The sequence below is a fragment of the Triticum dicoccoides genome, chromosome 3A (genome assembly GCF_002162155.2).
Source record: "Triticum dicoccoides isolate Atlit2015 ecotype Zavitan chromosome 3A, WEW_v2.0, whole genome shotgun sequence".
Classification (NCBI taxonomy): domain Eukaryota; kingdom Viridiplantae; phylum Streptophyta; class Magnoliopsida; order Poales; family Poaceae; genus Triticum; species Triticum dicoccoides.
The window spans coordinates 465,748,359-465,760,413 of NC_041384.1; the positions used below are offsets into that span (position 1 = coordinate 465,748,359).

At 42.1% G+C, this 12,055-nt stretch overlaps 1 long non-coding RNA gene across 9 annotated transcripts; it reads right to left on the reverse strand.

The window, feature by feature from the left end:
• Window positions 1-2,269: 2,269 nt before the first annotated feature.
• On the reverse strand, window positions 2,270-6,686 carry LOC119268584. Of its 9 annotated transcripts, none has more exons than XR_005133232.1 (9): window positions 6,482-6,686; window positions 6,310-6,382; window positions 6,098-6,207; window positions 5,839-5,988; window positions 4,724-4,912; window positions 4,092-4,155; window positions 3,718-3,807; window positions 2,748-2,900; window positions 2,270-2,654 (listed from the first exon to the last, which is right to left on the reverse strand). It is a non-coding gene; the product is annotated as an uncharacterized LOC119268584 (long non-coding RNA). The 9 variants fall into 9 exon arrangements; XR_005133229.1 differs by having other exon boundaries at window positions 4,466-4,912; XR_005133234.1 differs by lacking the exon at window positions 4,724-4,912.
• Between the last annotated feature and the right edge of the window lie 5,369 nt (window positions 6,687-12,055).

Genomic DNA, 12,055 nt, shown 5'->3' on the forward strand with positions numbered 1-12,055 from the left:
GTAATGTGCGCTGCTGAATGTGGACCGTTTGACTGGTTAATTGATCGTCTCATCAACAAATTACGGAGCTGTATGGTGAGCCAGTGACCGTATGATCGACCTAAAATGTGTTTTATTAACACATTACAAAATCAAACTACCATTATTTCTTTCATATACGCGCTGACAGGTGGACCCCACGGTTACGCGTCCCGATGGCGCAACACTAGTTGCGCCACGTGGAACGTTTGGCTGGTCAATTGGTTGTGACATCAACAAAATACGGAGTTGTACGGGTGAGCCAGTGACGGTATAATCATGACATGTATTTTGTAACACGGTACAGACGCAAGCGCTCATATATACGCGCAAGCACTCACCGCTATAAGCGCACACACGCAGACCCTACCCCTATGAGAACCTTCGAGAGAGTGAGCCAGCATATGATCTTGAGATTTTACGAAGTCACCATAGGTGCCTCGTAGTCGAGTGAAACGTCTCCTCCCACTGAACGCACATCACCGGAAAAATACTGAAATTAACCCAGGATAAATGTGAGCACCAGGACTTTAACCCTGGTGGGATCGAGAAACCATTGTCCTCCTAACCATCCAACCATAGGTTGGTTAGCACCACAAAATGTATGTGCTGACCGTGATGAGCTTATTCTGAAGTCCAGTGACCATATCATGCTTTCGCTTCAAATACAATGACTGTAAGTGTCATCAACAAAATATGGAGCACGCATTAAATACAATGTCCGTCAATGTCATCAACAAAATACGGAGACATATCGTGAGCTAGATGCCGTATGATCACCACGAGAATATATACGATGACCGTAATGAGCATATTCTAAAGTCCACCGACCGTATAGTGCTTTCTCTTGAAATACAGTGACCGTCACGCGTGAATGTGTCATGGGGATGCATACTTTCAGAGGGCCGAGAGATAGTTTGTGTGCATACGTGAAAGTGGTGTAGAAATAGGGGGTGTCCGGTGGAGACAAGGAGAGATATGCCCTTTGTTTCTCTTTCCCGTGACTAATATTTTAGGAGAAAATATAAACATTCACAATGCAGAACAAATATTTTTGGATGCACCATGCAATTAACTTTCATGTATAACATTGTACTATTGTATATGCTTATTTTCTTAGTGGCTGATTGCGTGTGTGGTGTGGTGGGCACATCATTTCTAGTTGGGATGGGCACATCATTTCTAGTTGTGGTGGGTCAACATGAGGACTCATGGGTCGGTTCCATCCTGCGCCACATAGGTTGGACCAAGACACATTATACGAAGACCCATGTGGAGGATTCGGCGTACAACACGAAGCTACCAGAGTCGTGGAGGACTTTATCCCCACTGGTGATAAGCCGACTATATATGACTACTCGTCAACCCGTGCAGATGCACGGGCTATCCACTCTAGGTTACACTTAAGCACAATAAAGTTTATATTATTATAATTAAATATTCATTTGCAAAGTTATTTTGAATTTAAATACATCATGAATTTTGGATTGTAAATATAAAATAATATATTTTTGGGGGATGTATATCATTGAGAAATGTTGGTAGATAAGAGAAGAGGCTGGTAAAAATCATTAGATGTAATGTGTCGCTTTAAAGCTGATAGTGGCACTATTGCAAGGTAAGCATGTAGAGATTACATATGACATATAGAATTTCCAACTTACCAATTAAAGTGTTCATGCACCCATGCCTACCATGATGCTTTCAGTAATGATTTCTATTGACTTACTCTCCACATTACAGTTTTATGAGCTACAAAATTTGGAGGAACCAAACTATTTATTTCAGAACTGTTTTTCTATGACAACAATGTACGTGAAAGGAAAGGTTGTGAGAGGCAAGATATATGGATTCGGTTTGTAGTTTTAGGAAAATGTTGTTGATAAGGGCCATGAAAGTAATTAAGAATGGATGAAATCTTAATTAACAACATGAAGGCAGACATGTGAGAATAACATAGTTGTCGAGTACAACAACAAAACCATAATTACACCCACAAACAAAAATAGACTGATAAATCAACGTGTTTGTATACATCATGTCTTGCAAGCAGCGGCTTTGTATATTTGGTTTAGCATGCATTGATCATGTTTTGGGGTTGTCATGTTGGATGCAGCAAAATCTGGGTAGCAAAGAAGAAATAAGCCACGGATACTGTCAATACATTTTTCTTGCTTGTAATTTAAAAGCACCCTCGTTTTTTTCTTTTGCTCGGAATGCCATAAAAATGGGTGGAAAAAAAGGACGTAAGTGAAAAACATAAGGGAATATAGATGTAGACCTTGGTCCAGCAATTCAATCTTGCTCCAGCAAGGCATATTACAAAATGACGTTTCTCACATTCCTAAGTCTAGTTAGTGAATAACATCAGGAGGCACAGGAACTTAAGTGTTGGAGCTAACTGGGATATATATTACATAGTGGCCTTGTCCCTTCCGGACTTGGGCAATCACGGGCGTGTGCTCTGTTTTTCTGGCCGGTAGATCCAGTAGTAAATAATCCTTGTTTGGTGCGTCCTCCATGAATCAATCAAGGTGCTTTAATCCTTATATGGCAGAAAGAAGTCCTCCCAGAGCAACCTAACTGGCACTGTAGCAATTACTTGGTTCTTGCACAAATGCGTCAGACAATACAAACTGCACAAAATTCTCTTCAAGAATCAAGGATATATCTACTAAAAGGCAAATAAATTAAGAGCCAATACAAAAACTTCAATGCTAGTACTTTACCCTGATCAATCCTTTCTTATCACCATGCTTTTTATGCTTCCGCAGCCACATGTAATCTCCATTGACAATCATCGCTCATCGGCATGAACTGGCACTTCTCTGTGCGCCAATGCATCCTCTGGTTGGTGCCAGCGCTCGCCGGCCAACCTGCAACTGTTACCAGATAGATCAATCAGAAGAACATAAGCATCATAGATGATAGTCGTCAACCCATCTATTTGCAAGTCCTAGCATTTTGTACAACACCTAAAGATAAAGGTACTAAAATCATTTATTAGATACACAATATTTAGATATATAAACTAAATTATTATATCAGTCTCTTGAACCAATCGAAAGGAAACATGCAAATTTCGGTTTACTTAAGAAGAATGTAAATTTTGTCATACTAAATACTAAGAAAAATGATCCAAATTCAGAGGTACATCAAATCACAATTATAGTATTGAAAGAAAACACACAAAAGGCATTTTTATCTCTTCCCAAAATAGGATAAAAAAATTAATGAACAATTAGACTTTTCAATGGTTCATAGATGAATACACTGTACCACAAAGAGTCTTAAATTGTATATTGTGTTACCTAACTTATTTAGATAGGCAAATAATCCAAAAATATAACAAAAAAGTATTGCTACAGAAAAATGTAACATGAAACATGAAATGTAAGAACCAAATAGAGGAACAAACATTTTGTGGCCACTTGATTGTAAAAAGAATGGACACTAAAGTTACTATAAATTTTTAACTTTTCTATAAGGTGAGGTAGTAATAAGCCAAAAAAATATGACATCTCATTTCTTTTGGCGCATTCACCTCAATTATTTTCTTATTCTTGTTTTTTGCATAAAATATAAGGCATGTGTGTAGACAGATGACTGAACTATTGGACTCTATGTGCATCCTTTTTGTGAGCTTATACGACTAAAAATCAGGAAGAGATTGCAAACTTGGAAATCATAGAAACTTACATTTAGTTTTGTATTTAGTTATTAATCGATATGATTTTCCATTTATCCCACTACCAAGACCCAAGCTTGCATTACTCATTACTCAGTGCCCTGCATATTTTGTGAAAGGCTCTTAGTTGAGATATTCCATGTCCAAAAAATACAATTTATTTAATGCGTTCGTAATTCTGAATCAGGTACAAAAAGAAGCAGACAAATATTACTTATGTCTTATAAGTTTGATACATGTGCCACCTAATAAATTTTCCCAAAAAGGAAAGCTGAGAGGTCCTATGCAGCACCATCATGTGTTTCTTCTTTCTGGTTTAGAGACAACCTAAGATTTCACTACTGATAAGGAGAATCTCCTTACTAAGGAAATTACCAGGTCATACCATGGGCATAAGAATTGTTCTTCGGAATTTCATCACCATATTAAAAAAGTATTGAAGGAGAGGTCTCTAAAAAAATCATCCATTAATGAGTGCGAGCACTACTAAAACAACTATAGCACACAATAACCAACAATCTATATAGAATCCGGTCACTTTGAAAAGTTAAAATGATTTATATAATATATTAGAGAATTGTGCCAGCTAGACCACTGATCATGAAGTAAAATATTTAGAGAAATATCTTTACAAAAGACAACTATTATTGGTACAAAATTTGGAAGGGTAGTCACTGAAACAAAATTCCTTTCTAACTGAATACAACACTGATCAAATTATACAATTGATAGTAACTTGTGTAAGATAATATTACGTACGACAAAATCACTGGATAGAGGACTCCCTCGGTATTAATGTATTAATCGCCGCTCAAGAACACATAATTGAAGTACTGTAACGAATGGCCCAAATGAAATTTTATATATGTCAGCAAAACAAACTACAAAAGGGCATGTTATTTAATACACCACGGAATAATTTGAGCAAATTTGATCGTAGCAGGTCTGAACATGCAAGATTAGCATCACAAATCATAGCTTCTATAACATCAGAGTCCATAGCATCAGAGGCCGTACCTTTCGCAGTGTGTGAGTTTCTCATTCCAGCACACATACATTGTCATGTACCAGCTGTTTGTAGAGCTCATCCCAATGAGAATTTGTATCTTCTTTAGTTATTATGTCTCTTAACAGTTAGGATAGCATTATAACTAAGTTGATGAGTTGTTAGGTTTTTGGTTGGTGATGTCTCTTGTTAGATTTAACCTGGAATAAAAAAATTATAATCTAGGAGTTACTCATCTGTTGGCTTTACTCAACAACTTTTTAATTAGAAGGAGCTCCTAACATAGATCATCTACAAACATAAATTCTATTCCATGGCATATGGATTTGCTATTAACGTATTGATTTGTATCTATATGTTTACACCAAATCAAAATCAAATGGAAGCATCGTACATCATTATTCCAAGGAAATAAGCTAAGAGCATGCATCTTCATTCTTCAATAGAGTTCTGCTCGGTGTTCAGTGCATATAATAATTTAGTGCTACAATTGGTATTCCTCCAGACTATGCTTTTTCATACAGCAAATTAGCACCTCATCTCCATAGGAGCTGTGAAATTTTTACTTTGGTCTCTCTTTCCCCTGTTTGCAAATCAATTTATGTTTCACCCCATCTTCATAGTAGAAGTAAAGGGACACGATTAGCTGATGATATTCAAATCCACATAAACTCTGTTTGCACCTACAGATGACAACGACTACTCTGTATGCACCTATAGATAACATCAACTACTCTGTATGCACCTGATATTAACTTTCCTATAAAATAAATATACGCATATAACAATACTTACATCCTTTTAATATGAAATACACAAAAATCAAATATCAGACAGTTGTTGATGTTACTATGACAACACGACAAAAAGAATCCACATTAATATTGTTGACCTTCTCACCCCGTAGTCTAAAATTAAAATTTTCTATCCTGTGTATTCCAAGAGTTGTAAATATTAGGAATCACGGTATTTGTACTCATTTAATTCCTTTTGATGTACTCGCTCAATCTGAATCACGGTATCTTCAATCTTTGAGATCCCATCAGTTGTCTATTTTTCCTCAGACGGTTTGCTAACTTGCATTGACCAGTTTATCACGGCATATGATGCCCCAATGAATACTAACCTGTCTTACGTCCTAGCTTGCTTTTATGCATGCATCCATGGACCTGAGCATGTAGTCTGCGATCGAAGCAGCTTCTTGGATGCCACGCATACTGAGCTACATGCGATGGGGTTACTCCCGCTTCTCCGGCATCTCTTGTGCAAGGGCTGCCTATACTCCCATGAGAGATGTGGCCGGGAAACCAGGCTAGGGCGTTAGACGACTTGTGAATACCGAGGTAGTCGTATATAGTCAAGAGATATATTAATTATAAGTACACCTGATGGGCATAGTTGTGCTCCGGTCCGATCTCCATAAGGCATACAGAAATTGTACTTCAAAAGATTGAGGGTTTGATCCAAATCGTGATTAGGATGAATTCGAGGACAACTTGATCAAAATAGAGATGCAAAACAATTAAATCTGAATCCAAATTAATATTTTGGATGACAAATCAGCAAAAAAAATTGCAAAATAGATTGAGGAACGAACCTGATCCAGAAATTGTACTTCAAAAGATTGAGGATTTGATCCAAATCGTGATTAGGGTGAATTCGAGGACAACCTGATCAAAATAGAGATGCAAAATTATTAAATCTAAATCCAAATTAATATTCTGGATGACAAATCAGCAAAAAAATGCAAAATAGATTGAGGAACGAACCTGATCTAGATCAGGAACGCTAGATCCATGGCCCCATATGCTTTTTAGATCCATCGCCGCGCTTGCTCTGTATTAGTTTGGTTTCTAGGGTAGAGAGATTTGAGAGAGAAAGATTGGAGAGGAAGGGACCGTGGGCAAGATATTTGGTTTTCCATGGGGGAAAGAGATGGACGGGTGGAATACTTTCCATCGTGGGGAGAGGGAAAAAAGGAAGGGACGGTAGAATACTTTTCATATTGAGATTAGAATCTGATTATTCTATCATCTATTGTTTTTTCTTTTGTTAGCTAATCTAAACCGTTATAACTCAGCCCCACAAGATAGACGGCTCCTAATTTCTGATTAACGTGGTAATTACTTGGGAGTCTGTAATTAGTATAGGTAGGTATAGGTATAGATATAGATATAGATTTGTAACCCTAGGCCCCGAGTATGTTATAGAAGCATGGGGCTAGTTCGTCGATAGTATACACACACGCACAATGCCTGGTATTCATGTGTACTTTGTACACACCCCTATCACTAATATAGTACCAACAATAGGCTTTTTCCTCAACTGCAAGGGTCCGAACTTGGGTAAAACTTTGCCTCGTATTACCATCCAGCCTAACAGTCAGGGATATCCTACCGAATGATCTGATGGAATCATATCTGCCAACTACTAAGAGAGAGGTGTGTCTGGGGGGGGGGCATTGTGTGCGAGAGAGGCCTAAAAATAATGTGCGTGCGAGAGACATGTAGGCACATATATGTGTGTATAGAGGGCTATTAGAGACCGTGCATGTGTATATATGCATGTGAGAGAAATAGTGTTTTTCAACTGAGATTAGTGAAAAGAGTGGTACATAGTAGTCAGAAAGAGAGAGAGAGAGAGAGAGAGAGAGAGAGAGAGTGCGTGAGACACCCCGGGAGAGATGTGAGCATGTGTGAAAGAGAAATGCCAATGTATATAAAGTGTGTGCACCTATGCGTTAGATAAAGAGATATATAACACGTTTGTGAGAACGGGCCGAGGCATAGTGCATCTACGTGTAAAAGGCGATTACATGCATTAAATTAAAATATAAATGGCATTATTATTTTTGGATGAGATCATGAATTTTGCAATTTGCGTATGAACGAAAATTGGTCTATCAGACACCCACACTCTATTAAATTCTAACATCTGCATGTGTTTATTTCATATTATAGATCCATAGATTGAGAGCGGTTTGAAATACAGGCAATGCATTGCTTTTGCAATTCATATATAAACATTAATTAGTGCACTCATGTTGTTAGTGTGAAGCACTTTATACATTTGTCACTTACATGGATACATTCCAAATTGTTAGTTATGAAATAGAATACATCTTGAATTCAACATAAAGGGGGTTTCGAAGATTCGAATTCATAGGAAGTGCATTCATCTATTTGAACCCGAGATAATGGCATTTGTAAATCAGATCTAAAAGGGGGCATCAATCTTCGTTGTGCGTTTGAATATGCTATATATTCATACGCATGTCTAACTATTTTTTTTGCAACCAAGGAGATTATATCTGAAACCATGCATGAACTGAGGTAAGTTGCATATTTTTTATATATACTTGTGTACAATGTATATTCAAATGTACCCCCTCCATTCCAAAATAATCGTAGTTTTAGGCTTCTCAAGAGTAAGATTTGTGAAGTTTGACCAATCCTGAAAGTTCGATTCAAGAGAACCGAAAACGTTAATGCTTCTGCTCCCAAATATTGAACGAAGCGTCAAATAAGCCTCTGGTCACCCGAAACCATGCGAGACTAATTGTCGGTGTCAAAACCGGCGGATCTCGGGTAGGGGGTCCCGAACTGTGCGTCTAGGCCGGATGGTAATAGGAGGCAGGGGACACAATGTTTTACCCGGGTTCGGGCCCTCTTGATAGAGGTAAAACCCTACGTCCTGCTTGATTAATATTGATGATATGGGTAGTACAAGAGTAGATCTACCACGAGATCGGAGAGGCTAAACCCTAGAAGCTAGCCTATGGTATGATTGTCTGTTCATCCTATGGACTAAAACCCTCCGGTTTATATAGACACCGGAGAGGGCTAGGGTTACACAGAGTCGATTACAATGGGAGGAGATCTACATATCCGTATTGCCAAGCTTGCATTCCACGCCAAGGAAAGTCCCATCCGGACACGGGATGAAGTCTTCAATCTTGTATCTTCATAGTCTAACAGTCCGGCCAAAGGATATAGTCCGGTTGTCCGGAGACCACCTAATCCAGGACTCCCTCAGTAGCCCCTGAACCAAGCTTCAATGATGATGAGTCCGGCGTGCAGTATTGTCTTCGGCATTGCAAGGCGGGTTCCTCCTCCGAATACACCACGGAAGAATTTGAATACAAGGATAGTGTCCGACCCTACAAAATAAGTTCCACATACCACCGTAGAGAGAATAATATTTTCGCAAATCTAATTTGCTGACTTGTTTTGGCAGCATGATATTATGTCATGGCCCGGTGATTATTCGAACCGTTTTTCTTCAACCAGCTCCACACATAACGCGAAGCGGTTTCTTGACATGTCTTGTCAAAGCAGAGATTGTGTTCCCCCAATTACGGGATTCTCATTAATACGATCGTGGGTAACCCAACCGTGTCTAGGACTCCTAGATTATAGGCAAGTCCCAAACGGCTACGGAGAGGACGCTTGATATTCACCCTCTTTATAAAGGGACAAGGTTTTCGCTTTTTCCCTCTCGTGCTCAATCGAACCCCTCCCCCGCCTCGAGTTCTAACACCCAAAGCCCAGGTCAGGTGCTCCGGATCTTCAATCATGTCCGGATCCAGCCTTCAAGGCCGATGGATGCCCTCCTCCGTCACGAAAGGGGATATCAAGAAGTTGAGGGAGGCCAGATACCTGACCGCCGAGGTTTCGCATCGGCTGCCTGCTCAAGGGCAGGTCGTCCCCACTCCCGAACCCAACGACAACGTCGTGTTCGTCTCCCACTTCCTCCGAGGCCTAGGCCTCACTCTGGATCCCTTCGTCAGGGGTTTGATGTTTTATTACGGGCTAGATTTCCACGATCTAGCTCCGGACTCCTTTCTCCACATCTTGACATTTATTGTCGTGTGTGAGGCCTTCCTCCGCATTACCCCTCACTTCGGCCTGTGGCTCAAGACCTTTGAAGTGAAGCCGAAGATGATCGAGGGGTAACATGCAGCGTGCGGAGGCGCGTCAATAGGCAAGATGATAGGAGCTTCGTGGCCGAAAGGTTCCTTTCCAGAGGTGTCCGAATTATGGCAACGGGAGTGGTTTTACGTCACGGCTCCCAGAAGTGCCAAGTGGGCGGCTGCCCCCGCTTTCCGCTCGGGCCCCCACCACAACTGATGTCATGGATTAGCAGAGGTCTGAGCTGGGGTCCAGCCAAGGACGTGCCTATACTGCAAAGCCGCATTCAAGATCTCTTCGAGGGAGATTTTAATTTGGTTGTGGTAATGCAAATTATGCTGGTTCGTCGAGTCCAGCCTTGCAAACACCGGCCCCTTCGCTTGTGGGAGTTCAACCCAGAAGGACCGCGTGCCATTCAAAGTTTCCTCGGCTTGACGCACGAGGAGATGTACAAGTCATTCTTCGGACCTCAAATAGAGTATCCGGATACTACCGAGGACGTGGGCCTGAGCAGTAACCACGCCGCCGAACAAGTAAGAAATCCTCTAGCCGAACACACCGTCTTTTATTCATCATGAAGTTATTTATGAGATCGCTCTTTCACCAGGACTGGCTAACAAAGGCGAAGATGATTCGGTGTACGGCCCCCCTCCCTGAGGGTTTGGAAAATCCGGTATTGGAAAAGATGCTCGAGCTCGCACCTTGCCCGGAGCCCTCGAAGGAAGATACAGGGGGGAATAATATGGGCAGAAGCGGGCCCCCGTTGCTGCCAGTTCCATCTGAGGGAATGAGCGCCTCCATAAAGGAGGATAACCGGGGGAGGAAGAGGACTGCTTTCGAGGATCCGGAAGCTGAGGCCTCCAAACGGGAGAAGAAGTCTCCAACAGAGGGTCCTGCCTCGGGGGGTGCTCTTGCCGCACAAAGTCCGCGGGAGGATCAGCCCTCCAACGAGTCGTAAGTGATCCAAAAAAAACTTTAATAGTGAAGGTATACTATCTTTCTTCTGAGAAAATAACCGCCGCATATATCTTTGCAGTTCGGGTCTTAGCCCTTCTCAGCTGAGCTCGTCTTCGGGGGATCTTCTTCCGGAGATGATGGAGAGCGAAACGCCTCCCCCGGACTCCTCCGCTCAAGAAGCAGGCGACCCCGAAGTGTCGTCACGGAGGGCCTCTCCGGATCTGGTGAGGCCAGAAGATAATCCCATAGACCCCCGAAGTCCCCAGCGTCCAGCTCTCGAAGAGAGCAAACAAAAGAGTCCGACACCATATGGTATGCGGTCGGACGTTCTGTGGGAGCTGTTGGGGTGAGCGGCCATCTCAGAAGAACACCGTACGTGGATGGTACGGTGATGGAAAGAATTTCATCCGCCGAAAGCGGATTACATGAAGCCTTTATGAGTACACTGACAGACTTTGAGGTACGTGAGATAATATGTGATAGTACCGCACATGTTAGGTGTGCCCTCTGTAGATAGTAGCCCCTGAGACTCTGGTTGTCGTCGAGAACGGCGACGAACAGAGGATCATAGTCCCAGGCAATAACCAGACTGCCTTTATGTGCAGGTGGTGGGAGCTCCGGTGGCTAGCCGGACTAGTGAGTTTGTCGAATTAAAACGGCAACTGGATGCGGCAGGCGCCGACATCGAGCTTGTTAACAAGCGGCTTGACGAATCACAGGGTAAGTAATGTTTTTTGGTGAATGTCGCACAATAAGAGCAGGATGATGCCAGTATCTTTAATATGTTGTGACTGCAGACGAAGCTGCCACCGTGGAGACCCTTTGGGCGGAACTCGCCCGAGCCAAGGAACAAGTGCGGGTTAGTAATGTGGCTGCTTTGAAGGCGGCCGAAGAGTTAAGAGCCGAGAAGGCCGCCCATTGCGAAAGCAAAGAAAAGATGGCCAAGATGGCCGTAGAATTAAAAGGCACTGCCGACCGTTGCCAGTTCCTTGAAGAAGAGAACTGAGTGAAGGCAGCGGACCTTGAGAAGGCCACTATGGCGACCAAAGACAGTCGCTCTGCTAGGAGGGCGAAGAAGGAGGAGCTACGCGAAGCCGGGGATATTGCGGCTGGGAAGCCCTTTCTGCTGCTGAGGAAGTTCGGAGATCCGCGATATGCCCCTCTGGATCGGCTGTGGAGTTCGGCAGACGCATATATGGACTTGGCGGCGAGCGCTGTCGATGCGGTCAAATACTTCCAAGATCAATCAGATCATGAAGTGGACAAGCTATTCTGGTCGCAATTCAACATTCCAGAGCATCCGCTTCCCTTGACTGATCATCTATCCGAATGGGCTGAACTTAATAGGAGGTCTGTTGTAGATCATTTGTGGCCGGAGAAGCCGAAGCCGAACAACTATTTCAGCTTAGTGCATCAGTTCCTTGGCGCGGTGCCGCGCATCAACGCGATGAAGAGGTCGGCATGCATAGAAGGCTC